The following is a 14,835-nucleotide window of genomic DNA, read 5'->3' as shown; positions in this document are numbered from 1 at the left end:
ACATAATCTTGTGGCTTTCTAAGCTACATTCTTACATAATTTACAATAAAATTTAAAGCCAAGTTTAAAAGTTAAATGAAAATATATGAACTAGTTTAGTTAAAATATAGGAACTGGCTTAGTTATTTCTCCAAACGTAAAGAATTTGCTCTTGTAAGTGAAATCATACGTGGTTTTACAAGGTGCATCATTTGAATTTTAGCATGAGAGTGGACTGTTGGCAAGGCTAAGCTCAGGGCCACAAACACTCTGGACATAAGTATAGTCTGTGGCTTTTAACATTCTTATTGGAGATATCTTTAGGAAAACACACATTTTCTAAGTAGTGTTGAAATGCCCTGACTCTCAGAAGGAGAGGCAAACTAGACCCCGGGATGAGAGACTTCTTCCTTGTCTCATGTCCCTCTAATTTACCCTGTCTTGATCATGCTTCTCCATCACCCAGGAGGATGGACTAGGTAGACAAGCCACTATTCCTGAGAGGCAAGGTCAAAATCTGTTTGTCATCTCTTAGGTCAATGAAACTTCTTTGACTAGACCATAGTGTTTGGAATGTAGACTCACAGCAATGGGGGAGGTGGGTGTAAACCAAGAAACAGAACAAGAAAATGAGCAGAACAAAGACCTGTCATTCTCCATTGTCATCTTCCCTCCAAGCTTGCTCTTTAATCCTATGGGTACTGCTCAACCTCCCAGGACTGTCATTTTTTTCTACAGGAAAATAGAGGGGCTCTCCTCAAGCTAGGTGGGTGCCTGGAGAACTGTTAGAAGCATCTCAAGTAAAGTGCTCAAGACAGCATGTTTAATTCAAAACATGAATCATTCGAAAAATGTACAAATCCATGCATCCTCTTCCTAGTTTTCCAAGCTGCTTCCAGACCCCAGAGTGAGTTCTTAAAGTCCACAGTCACAGAGGTAAAAACAAGCCCAGCACAGGTAGGCAGAAGACGTTCATATCCACAGGTCCTGGTCACCTCCACCCTCATCCAGCCCTGCCCCAATCTAGAAATCTCAGCTCTATAAAGGATCTCACTTGACACCAGCTGTTCAAGCAAGACAGCTATTAGGGATCCCCAACTCTCCTCTTGTTCTTCGCCTCTTTGCCACCGTGGCTACCATCACTAACTTGACCTCCTCACACCTCTCAAGGCTCTTCTTCTCTTAAGTGGTTCACTAACTGTTCAGCTCCTGCTCAGGTCTCCCCTGAGTTACTAGAGCGCCATGACTTCAAGCCATTCTCTACATCGTCCCCATTGAGACCTTTCTCCAGGAGAATCTGATCATATTGGTTCTCTTCCTTGGGTTATCCCCCAAAGCTTGACCCTTTGCATACAGGGAAAAGCCCTCCCTGGGACATTTATTCAGGTCTTGGCCTAGCTTCTCCCCACTCCTTCCCACTTGGCCCTGAACTGTTTCATAGGACCCCAGGGCAGCACTCTCACATCCTCTCCCTGCCTCCCTATGCTGTTCCGTCCACCTCAGGCCTCCCTTTGTATGCTCACCGCTCTGCTGACCCTTCAAGACTCAGTTTAGCATCTCCTCTGGCAGAGGGTCTTCTCTACATCCTTCTTATTTCTATGATCTCGTTCTGCCTGCATCCTTCCCACAATTCGTTTAGATTCTGTTCACACTATGCTATATCCATAATACACTGTTCCCTAGAGACGTGGGGAAAGCCCTTTCCTGTGCAACCAATTCTTCCACAGTTTCTAGCACATAGTAGGCACTCATCAGACCCTGGCTGAATGAATGGCTGATAGGATAGTTGGGAAAATCTCCTATAACAGCATAGCAACGTTCTCCAGCTAAAATAGCGACACACATTGGTATGGGATGCACTAAGAAGTGAGATTGTAGGGAAACCTTGCCCCTTTCCTTCTCCAGAGTGCCCAGCTCAAGCTCATGATCATGACTGTCATTAGGACACGACTCTCTGACCCACCCTGCCCAGACCCCTGTTTCTGATGCTAACCCATCCGGTCCTGCTTTCTCCTGCTGTCTCAACTGCACTGTTCTTTCTGGCCCCAGGCAAATGGGTTTGTTTAATCCTTTATAGCTCTTTACCAGATCAGCAAATGGAAGACTTCATGAAGTAACCTCACCAGGAATCATGGCGAGAAGCCTAATTCTACCACTCTGTCTTGATTTTCTCTTGACCTCGTGTATAAAGAGATCCTGCTTCCTGAAGTCAGGCCTTTAATATGCATGACCATATTCATCCTCCTGGGCTTCAGGTGAGGGGCAGAAGGGCTTGTTCCTGGCTTTAAAGAAACAGAAAGAGAGGTGTTGCCCAGGTAGAACTGACTGGAGAATACTCAGTGACATCGGTTTAGAAAGTAGGCTTCCCTATTCCCTGACCAGCACATAATTCTTCTTCAATTGCTCTGAAAATGGAAAACACAGGATTATTTTGCAGGAGAGAAAAAAAAATCAGCCTGAATAACTGTAGCCACATTTCCGACAAGCTCCAGTCAGAGGACCCTGTAACTTACATAAATGGCTTCTTATTATACCACAACTGACACCAGTAACATGGAAGTCTGCTGCTTCCTCGGACTGTTTGTTCTCTTTGTTGATTGGCTGTGTGAATCTCCCAGAAAGAAGACTCAAGTATGTCCCAATCAGGAAAACAAGACACACGACACCATCCTCAGCCCCAGATTCCCCTTCTGTATGACTTGGCATGGGCAGGGCGAAAGAGAAACTGATGAATAATCCCCCTGTGAGCCTAAGCCCCTCTCCCATCTGCCTTCCGCTATGTCCCTGCAAATAGGATTCCTACTTCAAGGAGAGAGAGAGAGAGAGAGAGAGAGAGAGAGAGAGAGAGAGAGCCAACAGTTTATAAGGAAAAATGAAGTGGCAATTTCCCAACATGACTAGGAATCAATACAAGCTGTTCTCAGGGTTTTTCCCTCAAAGGATGGCTGCCATGCTTCTCCTAGGTCGAGAGCAACAGAGCTCCGGCGCTTGACTTACAACTGCTTCATCAGAGCAAGATAGTTTAAATTTAAAACTCACCGCAGTTGGGTTTGAACTCAGCTGGGACTTGATTTACTGCTAATTCATTTCCCCGATTCCTATAATTCTAAACTCAGTCACCAAACAGTTTAACGCTGATAGAATCACTGGTGTGGTGCATTATGAATGGGTCTCAGGGGAGTTCTGTTGCGGTGTGTGTATGTGTTAGCAACTGTTAGTCTCTCTGGAACTAGATTACAGACTGAGAGTACTGCAGGCCCAACAATTGGGCAAGTGGCTTGTTAGTTGATGTCCCTGGCCAAACACCACTGGAATGGTACCTTTGTGAATGCCAAACACAACTGTCCCTCCCAAGGCTAAAAAAGAGACTTTATACCGACCCATATATGAGTGTGGTCTGGAAACACAGGTCTGCATGGCCTCAGTTGACATGGTCTATCATGGAAATGGTTACATGAACTGGTGTGAACACAGATCAAAAGGCAGTCATGAATCAGAGCGTTCATTAGACCACCGGCAGGTGGGATACAGCAAGCTGGGAGGAACTTTTATATAGGTTTTTAAATGCTATCTGATGACATTCTTAGCTTTGGGGCTGATGGAAGCTAATGGTTTACTAAGAATATATTCTGAATGTTTTTACTTGGTAGTCAGAAGGATGGTAAGTCAGATAGAGGGGTGGCCAGTAAATATCTAAAGATAAACCAAGATGATTTGGGTTCTCTAACTGCAATGTTCTGACTCTCTGAAATTATCATGTTCTCACCAGTCAAACTACAAAATCTCCCAGGACTTCAGTTCACAGCCCCCTCCCCGGCATGTGTACTTGTATGCACATGTATACACACACACACATCATTTACCTACATAAGATGAATAATAGGTGAAAAAAATGACTTCTATAGGAAATACAACCTCTGGGTCACTTTCATGGTTAAAGCCACAAAAATTACAGTCCAATCACAAACCTTCATTCCCCTTGAGGATGGCCAAGGCTCCCCAACATATCCCAGGAGAAAACTGCTTTCAACTATTCACAATTTAGAGATGTGTGCCTTAATGCAAGCCTCATTTGTTAATAAAGGCCATTTCTCTTTGCCAGCTATACAAATGAAGGTCTGTTTTCTTTAAGTGCAGCTGGGGTTGAGGGAGATGGAAAAGGTAAATGTCATTACTCACACGCTTTGCAGACATCCACCTTGATCAATGAGGTGCAACAGGAGAGTACCACTTGTTGGAAACAAGCCCATCATCTGCCAGGGCTGCTTTCCCACATCTGAAAACAATCCCTGCACAAGTGGGCACCTGCCTACAGACCATGGTCATGCTCACAAAAGTTAGTTCTCCAAATATTCGTTCATTTCGAGCCTCTCAAAAGCAAATGACAGGGACAAGAGGTGGGTGGCATCTCTGACATCTGGACTTCACTAGTCTTTACTTTCCCAATACAGTAGATTCCTCTGGCTAACATGGTTCCCTCCAAGATGACCTTGAACTTACAAGTGTTCCATTGAAAGACACCATCTCCTAAAATGTTGCCTCTGCCACTGCCTCCCCTTCATTGTCATAATCCTCCTCCTTCTCCTTCTCCTTCTCCTCTTCCTCTTCTTCCTCTTCTTCCTCCTCCTCCTCCTCATCATCATCATTTCTCTCCAATTCCTCTAGTTATGGAACAAAGCCTGCATCTTTCACATGCTAAGCAAACACTGAAGTACATGCCCATCCCAAAAATGTTTGCTACCCAGTGAAACCCTCATTCCAGGCGATGTCAGCAGGTTGAAATACATCCACACAAAGCCTCTGCCAAAGAAACTAGAAAACATTTGGTTAACAATACAGGTTTCTCCTAGCAAGCCTCCTTTACCTTTAATAAACTTGCTATGCATCTCTAGATAGAGAGGACACAAGAGAAGGTATCTGCAGAACATGATTGGCTGTGTACGTTTTTCACTGACACATGAAGAGAGGACAGCCAGTGTACTAGTCTTTAGAAGGCTCTGGGTAAACTAGCTTGGCCATCCCTCTCCGTCTATCAGCCTCTAACCCACAGTGAGTTTCACACAAAGAGTAATACTTTGATTCCATGCCCATCAACATGAAGAGCCCACCTCACCCTATCTATCCTCATTCTATGCGTTCAGCAAATACTTACTGATCACCTAAAGAGGATACTCTGGGTTGGGCTGAGTATAAGAGAAGTATTATATGGTTCCTTTCAATCTAGGACTTAAGAAATCTAGTCATCCCTTGGCATCTGCAAGTAGTTGGTTCAAGGACAACCCCACACTTCATGGATAAAAACCTCTGCGGATACTCAAGACTATAGAGTGATGTAATACTTGCATACATGCAGCATAGGCCTATAGCCCTATATACTTTAAATCATCTCTCGATCACTTTGAACACCAATACAATGGGAAGGCCACATAGATGGTTGCTATGCTGCATTGTGTAGGAAATAATAAGAAGGAAAGGAGTCTGTTCGCCTAACGGCAGCATTACAATTGTTTTTAATATTTTCAATGCACAGTTAGTCGAAACCACAGATGTGGAACCCATGGATACAGAGAGCAGGTTGTACATGATTTCAATTGTCACACTGCCCTTGCTGGCAACAGCTTCTTTGTCATTGTGGGAGAGAACGAATGGAGTTCCTGATTGCACAAGATATGCTTTCAAGCAGGGGTGGAGCACAGACCTCAGGCAGGCTACTCTGAAGACCCTAATCTGTGCCAGTGAGTTGTTCACAGCAGTCAGTAGATAAAGGCAAGAGCATTTAGGGGAGGAAGCCGGGTCAGCCTCTAATGGGGAAGAGAGCTGAGAGAGAGGTCACAAGCACTGTGTGATCACTGGGCCTCTGCCCAGCTTGACCTCAGAAGAGCTTCAAAGTGCAAGAGTTAAAAAAATAAAAAATAAAATAAAATAAAATAAACATCAGAGCGGACAGAGCTGACTAGTGGCGACAACTTAAAGAAATAGGTTATGCAGAAATACCCTCTATTGTACCACACGTCAATACTCACAACAGTACTCAAATCTAAGAGGGAAGACAGGTCATTTGTTTCTATCCTGGCCTTCCCAGCAGCTGTGCCATCAGCTCACATGAGCAGAAGTGCCTGTGATCCCCACATCCCACTGAAGAAGGCACTCCTGGGGCTAATATATCTCAACATCAGGGAAAGGTATTGATACTTGTCCAGTATCTCCTCTTATCGTTAATATGACCAACTCGATAATTTTATCAGTGTTATCTAATTATAAGTCATAAAATGATTTCACCGACAAGAGCAAAAACAATGTAGCAATAGCCCTAAGGAATACCAGCATTCATTCCTAACGTGGCTTCAGCTAGGAGTGTGTGCTAGGTCCCACAGTGTGGTTGGCTAAGGCTGCCACAGCCCTATGAATTTGGAGAGTTCTTTACACAAGACTCATCTGATACATTTCCCCGATACATTTCCCCATATATGTCCTATCCCACACAGTTTCCAGCTTCAGCCATTCTCTGTCCCCATCTCCCTACCCCTGTCCATGTGACAACTCATGCCAACCTTCTTATCCTAAAGGTATCACTGGCTTTCTTCCTTTGGAACAAAGGTCTGGTTCTATTGTCAGGAGGAGGAACCACAGAGGTCCAGCTCCTGGGCCTGACCATCCCTCAATAAAGTGATGTCTCACCAGCTTCAGGGGAAGCTAGGCTGAGATCAGGGGTGAGGGACAACAGGCTAGGGGGCAAATCCAAGCATCTCCATTTTTAACCAGAACAATACTGTTTGTGCTTCTCTTGGGCACTATGGTTTCATATAAAATTTCAGTTGAGCAAGGAGTTCCTCTACTTTATATTAAATATTTTTAAAATTACCATTCTAGAACAACCCCCTAATTTTGTAACTGGTAGCGCTGAACATAAGCTGATCTCTCCAAACGTCCCTTTTCTGGTAGATGATCAAGCTGAGATTTACATTTTGCTATATCCAAAGCCTATCTTTCCTATAACACCAGTGGCTTTTAAGCAAAAAGAACACATAGGGGTCATTTATGAATCCACATGTCCACATGCCTGAGAAATCCTACTGCCTTGGAAGGGCAAAGGGAAGGGCAGGTATGGGGATATCTCAGCAGATGCTGAGGCCACAGATACAGTTCTGAGGACCTGGAGACCTCACGGTCACCAGAACCCAAGACTTGGTTATAAAAATTCAGCTGAAAGTATTTATTTAATAATAAGGACACAAGAAAACATAGGCTACAGAAATGGCTTAGTCAGTAAAGTGCTCACATGCAAGCATGAAGACCTGAGTTCAATCTCCTGTACCCACATAAAGAAGCCAAACACAGCAACATGCGCTGTGATCTCAGCACTAGGACTGCAGACAGGAAGTTCCTGTGGCTTGCTGGGTAGCTAGTCCCACCAAATTGGAAAGTTCAAGGTTCAGTGAGAGAGCCTGTCTCAAAAAAAAAAAAATGTAAGATCACAGAGATCAACTGAAGAAGATTCTCAGGGTTAACCTCTGGCTTCCACATATGCAAGCAGATACATGGGCATACATATGAACATGTATATGTGTATATGTTTATAAACACACATACACAAAAACCATGTAGACATTCATATGTACACACATGACAGTGTTTACATTGATGGATTCCAGGGCTACACCACAGTGGAACATGCCGGTATGTTAAAGTCTCTAAGAAATCCTACAGCAGGAATCTCATTTAGGAATCCCGTTTTATACCTAGTGTCTCAAACTACTAGACCTAGCAACTTTGGTTCATAAAGCATCTATCCTCACATCCATAGAATTGACTTTGGGAATATTTGCTCTCTTGTTGGTATTACCTTCCAGAAGCAAGACTGAGATGAAGAGTAAGAAAAAGAACCTCCTGCCATCTGCCATGTTGACATGCCCCATGGACTGGTTCAGTAGAACACCCAGTGCCTGGTACCCAAGTGAAGAAAAACAACCCCCCAATTCTGCTTTGCTTACTTTCCCCCCTCATGGCCTCTGAGCCAAACTCAAGTGCGAGTTTGTTCACCTTCTGGTTCGGGGATCTTCCCTGGACCACGGGAAGTGAGTCTTGTTCTTACAAGGGTTCCATGGGCCAGTCTGCCCGGAAGTGCTGGTCTGCAGCAATGAGCAGGAAAGATTTACAATTGCTGTACTTTCAGTGACCAGGCTTCAATCGCTCCTCTGCTCCCGCTTCATAATGAAAGACTTTTTCTTGTGAGAACTGGGGAATTGACTGTGCTTAGGCTGGGGTCGGCACATTGACTGTGGAGACAAGATCCTCTTAGCTAGTGATGTGTTTTGTGTTGGAGTGACAAAACATCCTAAAATCCAATTTGCTGTTACGAATCCTGGTTCATGGGGAAGCCACCGTGGAGGGGAGTGGATATTCCAGCTTACAGCCTCAGGCTCCTAGGGTGCTTCTGAACTCACAGGCACCTGTTGGCTTAAATATGAGTCCTTTCTGTCTCCCCACTCTGGTCCCAGAGTGATAAAATTCTAAGCATCTTCTAGACACCCTGAATTTAGCAGAAGTTTCTACACTGCACATTGTGGGGGTGGGGGTCATGGGGAAGAAAATTACATCATGCATGGAATAAAAGTTTAGTTGGAAGGAATCCATAACCACTCTCTTTTCTGTGCCCAAGAGTCTGCACACCAGAGAGGCCAATTCTGCAGAGTTCTGACTTTGGGATGGGATGTACCCACCATGGTACCTAGCTTCCCAGGGCCCTATTGTACATCTATTAATATCTTAATATGATTCCTAGTGTCTCCACTCATCCTGTATCCTCTCTACCTTCTTCTTCCTTTTCCTCTTCCTCCTCCTCTTCTTCCTCTTCCTCCTCTTCTTCATCCTCTTCTTCTTCTCTATTCTAAATTCCAAATTGCATTACAGCTGTAGGATTAGCCTCCCTGTGCGGGCCATTGGCACAAACCTCCACCTACGATTACATGATATTTTCCTGCTTAGATCCTAAGCTTAGATCCTGAGAACCAATGAATGAATGAAAGAACAACTACAGAGCACCACCTGTGAGCAGTGTCATCGCCTGAATCCAGGCCTTAGAGTGAACTGGCCATCTGTTGCCTAGCAACCTGGGGCCTCTGGCATCTTTAACTGTCATCTCAGCCTAAGTTCTTATGCCATCAAAATGGCAATCCGCAATCCCCACCTTACAGGCTACTTTCAGCATTCAGTGGGAGAGTGTCATTTCCACAATACCAGCAATTTGAAATACTCACTAGAAAAAGCCAGATCCCAACCATCCCTGGAGATTCCCCAAATCCAAAGCAAAGGCAGAGACTTCGTTCATTCCCTTAGCCACACCTTTTGTGTTTTCTACAGAGGAAAAATAGAAATTTCCAAATAAAGTAACAGCCAGCCTGAATGGTCTGCTAGAAAAAGCCCATGAAACTTTCTACTCTACCATCAGCCAAGGGTAAGACTCTATCCCCTTAACTAATAGGGAAGTTGAAGCTCAAAGAATAGGAAATTTTGCTTGGGGTCAGAGATAATCCAAAGGAGAAGGTACAACTCCCACTACACTCCCCCACTCACTTAGCAAGGGGAGACAACATACTGAGTACCTATACCCTCGCAGCCAGGTCAGACTGCTTAGCACTGAGACTTGCTTCCACCACTTGGTGGCTGTGTGACTTGGAACAAAGTCCTTAACCTCCCTCATCCCAGTTCCTTCAGGGGGATATAGGGACTCCAGTAGCCACTACCTCTTAGGGTGCTCATGGGAATTAAAGGAGCAACCCCATCTAGAGCACTCAAATGATTTGAGTTCAAAGGAAGTGCTGCACAAACACTTCACAAATAATTAGTATTATTTTCCGTTCCTGAATTTTCATAAGGGCTCTAACCAAAACTACTATTCTCACAACTGCTTCCCTGGGGACCCTGATGCCGCATGGTCATAGGACAGGGCTCTCACTCAGGACTTTCTAGAAGCTATTCTGTTTCACAGCAAGTGGAGAAGCAGCCTCCTTCTTCTGGAACTGGCCTCCAGTGGGGAATCTGGACCCCTGCTTGCCTTCCCTTTTCAGATCCACCTCTTCTCACTTAGCGGCAGAGCCAGCTCCAGTCTCCTTGCTGGCTCCACCTTCCTGTCATAACTAGAATGTCTGCAGTCTGGGAAGCGAGGGTGGGAGGGAAACCCAGAGTAAGTCAGGACAGTGAGAGGGGATCAGGTGGGTGTTAGGGGAGGGAAGAGCAAGGACTAGCCTTTACAGAGACAGTGTCTGCAGGGCTCCGTGTGGACCAAGCATTGCTCATTGGAGCCTCTAGGGCAATTACCCTTATCATGTGCATCTCCCAAACAGCCCTTTGATTTATTAGCACGATGTCTTTTTTAAATACCGCTCTTAAATATAAATAACATTTAATCATCCAGCTGTCATTAAATTCATGTTATATTGATTTCGTGGGGTGCTGCACATCTGAGGACAAATGGGCTGGTAGATACAAACACAAAGCTAGAAGGTGGATTCACAAGCGTGTGGAGAGGGAGGAACAGGGCTTTGAACAAGGAAAGGGGGTGTCAAGGGAAAGAAATGAACCCTGAACAGCTGCCCAGGGTCTGAACTGGTTTCCCATCAGGGAGCCCTGGACACAAATAAAGAGGAAAGGAGAGGTTGACACACTGGGCACAGAGTAATCAAAGCCAAGATCGCATCACAGCATTCACCCCATCACAGTCAGAGAGCCACTCCAACAGGTCTCCACTGTGCATTGTCTGTACAGTGCCTTCTCTGGTAAGACTGGGCTAAAGCTGCTAAGAAATGCCCCCTAGCTGGCTGGGAGGAGAGACGCTTGCTATAATTTCTTTCCATCAAAGCCCCGTAATACCTAGGAGCTCAGAGCAGTTACTAACCCAACCCCCTGAGCTCTCTCCCCAAGGTAGGAATGCTACCACCCTAGGAGCCCCCACCCCCACCCCCACTTAATTGCCAGCATCCCTCCTTGTGATTAAAAGGATCTGTAGGCCAAGTGTAGGCAGATTCTGCCATGCAGATTTGCCTGTCTGCAGGGAGCAGAGCTGAAGCAGGAGAATAGAGACAGGGAAGGAGAGCAGAGCGAATTGGCTGCCTAGGAGCAAAATTCCTCCCTAAAACATTTTCAGGGGGAGAGGGAAGGGGCCATGCAGGACTTAGTGAAGAAGCAGATCAGATCATGGGTGATCCAGGCCTGGGGTTCACAGGCATGCTTCCAGAACAATCTCCAGCTTAATGAGGTTGATCGAAAAGAAGCATTTGTGCCTGGGCCTTTTCTAAACCATGCAACTGAGTGCCCTCCGGTGCAGACCAGAGAACTTAAAAGCCCACAGAAGAATGGTGGAGCAGTGATACTGCAGTATACGGTATACTCCAGGGATGGGCAAAAGAGCCAGGAAATGAAAACAAAACATACAAACATACACAAGATGTTAATTACTGTCGATCTTTTCCCAGAAACCAATAGCAAGTGCAGAAAGTGTGCAGATTCTTTTGAGCTCCAGTGCTTAGCTTATAACCAGCATAATGACAGTTGTCTTTGCATTAGAATGACAGATAGATCCTGAGGCTGCAAAATGTATGAAAAAGGAAAGAGGGAGGCAGAGAAAGAAGCAGAAGTCTGTTGTGGGATGATCTGCACCCTAGCTTCCTGGTCTCACAGGCAGGTGGGGGGATGCCTCTCTGAGAGATACTCCCCGTCACTGTAATTCGCTGTCTGTTACAAACCATGTGCCACAGCCATATGTATGCGTACACGGGTCCTTCCCAGCCACACACTCCAAGTGTGGGCATGCCAAAATGTGCCAATGTCTGTCAGAAGTAGACACCCCCTGTCACCTGAGCTTGTACAAGCTGACTGCATTTGGCAAGGCTCTAAGAATGCAAGTGTATAACTAGATGTGTACACACGCACCATTCTTAAAAAGAAAATAATGTCTCTTTGCGATCTGGGTTCTCCCATTGTGGAGAGCTTTCCTTTATTCTGGTTTATACATTTCTCAGTCAATCAAAGAGCAGCTTACACCACACACAACAGGAATTCTGCTTCTCTCCCGGGGCATCTGCTCTTCCACATAGGCCTAACCAAAGACTTTGGCCAGGTGTGTGGGGGTGGGGTGGGAGGGAGTTCTACTCTTTTATAAAGAGGATAGAAACAATTCCCATTTTTGCCAGGATGACAAAAACAAACAAGCAACAACAAAATACACAAAGGGACAGCTATAGAAACATAGAAACTTGTTATATATATGTATTCAAGCCTAAAATAATGATTTATTTGATTCTTCCATTCTTCTTGCAATAATTGAGCCCCGAAAGAAGTCTGTCTGATACTCTAATAGGGGAGCCATAAAAAAAAGCCCTTTGGAATTTCAACACACACACACACACACACTCCCATCCATTCTAGGAACTTTCAAAATGAGCAGGCTCTGAAACTGGGGCGGTGGAGACAGGGAGCTCTGGGGAAGTACAACTTGAACCATTGGTTTCTGGAGAGCAGTCCTGCATTCAGAGGATCTAGACTCTGGGTTACACTAGTAGCCTAAGGTACCTGGGATACACTAATAGACCAAATACCTTATAAAGTGGATATCGTCTTCACAGTCCTTTCTCCATAAGTCTAAATCCATCTCTACTCTCCCTCCTAGTTCTCAGACACACACCCCAAAAGACATGTGACAGGTGTTAACTAAAGGCACAGGGGGGTGTTGCCTCACATACACAGAGAAGGATAAGGAAGTGAGGGGTTGGCCACAAACATGTGTCCCTTAAGCCCTGTCTGCTTGTTGTCTACCGGTGACTGGCAAAATGAATAAGGTCTGATCCTCCTTAAAGGACCGCAGCATCCTCCCTAGACAAGGAACACTCTAGCTTTGATGTTAAAGCCCCTCCCTGCCTGAAATCCCGGCGCATTCCGGGGAAGCAGTGCCACGCTTCGGAAAGGCGTGTGTGCTGCCTTTACTGGGGAATCGCAGAGTCTGTTCCATATGCGCCGCCCTACAGAACTGCAGCCCCAGTTGCCTATGTGGCCTCCTCCCAGGCACCCGATCACCAAGATCTCCAGTTCTCTGCCCTTTAAATATCTCTCTGCCTTTCTCCTATTTAAAAGCAAAAAAATCTCCGAGTGTCCAAAAAGCTAAGGGGCACAATTGCACTGGGCGGGTCTCGTAAGACCTCCCATGACTTCTCCTGTCTTATAAAAACCAGTTAGGAAATGAAAGGAGCTAGAAACAGCAAAATCGCTCCCTCATCCTACCAGGCTGGATAGGAGAGTCAGTCATTTACTGAATCCCACCCTGAAAGTCCTGGGGAAGAGAAGTCTAGGTCCGGAGAGGAGAAGAACACGGGAAATCCCTGCTCCGGCTGCGATGCACCTACGCGGGTGTCCAGGTGGGACGTGGGCAGGTGCGTGAGCGCAGTGTGTGCCTGGTGTGTGAGTATGTGTGTGTGCGCGCACGCGATTTGTGTTTTGCGCGTGTGTGTGTGTGTGTGTGTGTGTGTGTGTGTGTGTGTGTGTGTGTGTGTAGTGGGCTGCCTCGGAGCAGGCGAGGACTCCGGGACCGGACTCGCCACCTCCGCCCGCTCTGCCCAGCTGGCCCTGCGCCCGGCCGGCGGCTCCTTACCTGGAAGCGCGGCGTTTCCCTCCTTCAGCCCCAGCGCCGCATTGACACTGCAGATGGTGCCTGTACCGCTGCCTCTCGCCCTCCTCTGAACGTGTGCGTGTGCGCGCGTGTGGCTTCCTCCTCCAGCCCCAGCCCCGAACGCAAATACTCCACCGAGGCACGGGGAAGCCACGAGCAGCAGAGAAAAACGGAGGGGGCCAAACCAGAGCCTGCCGGGCTTGACAGCTCCTCTTGCAGCGTCCAAGGTGGGCGTAATGTCCAACAAAAAGGTCAGGAAATGAAGATCAATTCCAAGCACCCCTATCTTCCATCCAGCCCCGGAGCCCAAGCAGCGACAGCGGTGGCTCTCAGGGGCTGCGGCGGCGACGCGGGGCTGCCCCCCTTCGTCCCCACCCCCGCGGGCTGAATGTCCTTGATGCCAAGCGGGCACGGCGGCGTCACTCCGCGCCGCCCATGCTAGCCGGGTCGGGCCGCTGCCCGGGCGCGGCGGCGAGTACGTTGGGGACCCGCCGGGGAGCGCTCTCCGATCCTCTGCGCGCCTCTCTGGGCAGTGACGGCCACCCCCTGGCAGCCCGGGGCTGGCTGCACCGCTGTCGCCCCCAACCCTAGCCGGGGACTAGCCGGGCAGTGCCCAGGGGCCGGGGCTGGGGGGCCTCGGAAGCCGCCGGCAGCTCCCCGGGGAGGCGCGGAGCTGCGGTGGTAGCAGCGACGGCGGCGGCTAGCGCTGCGGCGGCCAAGAGCGCGGCCGTAGTCCAAGCCGAGCCTCCTAGGCGCGTCCCCGGCCCCCCGGGCGGGCTGCTCGCAAAGTTTGCAGGGGGCAGGGAGCGGGGCCGCCGCTGGCTCGGCCGCCGCCGGAGCTCCCGGGCTGCCTGCTGCCGCCGCGGCTCGCTGCTGCTGTGCATTGAAGCCCGGCCAAGCGCTGCAAAAACTCCAGCTGCCTGGCGCTCTCTGGGTCCTCCTCTCCTCCCTCCCGCCCTCCCTGCTTCCCTTCCTCCCTCCCTCTCCTCGCCTCCTCCCCTCCCCGCCGCCCGCGGCCCGCCGCCGCCGCCGCCGCCGCTGCCGCCGCCGCCGCCGCCGCCGCTCCCTCTCTGGCTCGCTAGCTGGCTCGGAGCTCGCGACTGACATCTAGACCAAGGTAGAGCGGCCGGCAGAGGGGGCAGGGGGCGCTTCCCCGCACGCTGCCGCCACTGGCCCGCCTGTTCTCCCCAGTGTGGACG

At 47.9% G+C, this 14,835-nt stretch overlaps 1 protein-coding gene across 2 annotated transcripts in view; it reads right to left on the bottom strand.

The window, feature by feature from the left end:
• Window positions 1-14,555, bottom strand: part of Plxna4 (plexin A4) — a 454,144-nt gene extending 439,589 nt beyond the window's left edge. For both annotated transcript variants that reach the window (XM_029478188.2, XM_021164546.3), the window contains exon 1: window positions 13,619-14,555. The gene's annotated coding sequence lies outside the window, so the exon portion shown is untranslated. The remainder of the gene's footprint in view (window positions 1-13,618) is intronic.
• Between the last annotated feature and the right edge of the window lie 280 nt (window positions 14,556-14,835).

The sequence above is a fragment of the Mus caroli genome, unplaced genomic scaffold (genome assembly GCF_978045245.1).
Source record: "Mus caroli unplaced genomic scaffold, Mus_caroli_1 scaffold_7, whole genome shotgun sequence".
Lineage (NCBI taxonomy): Eukaryota > Metazoa > Chordata > Mammalia > Rodentia > Muridae > Mus > Mus caroli.
The sequence above is the reverse complement of the archived record's forward strand: the minus strand, read 5'-3'. Positions and strand labels throughout refer to the sequence as shown.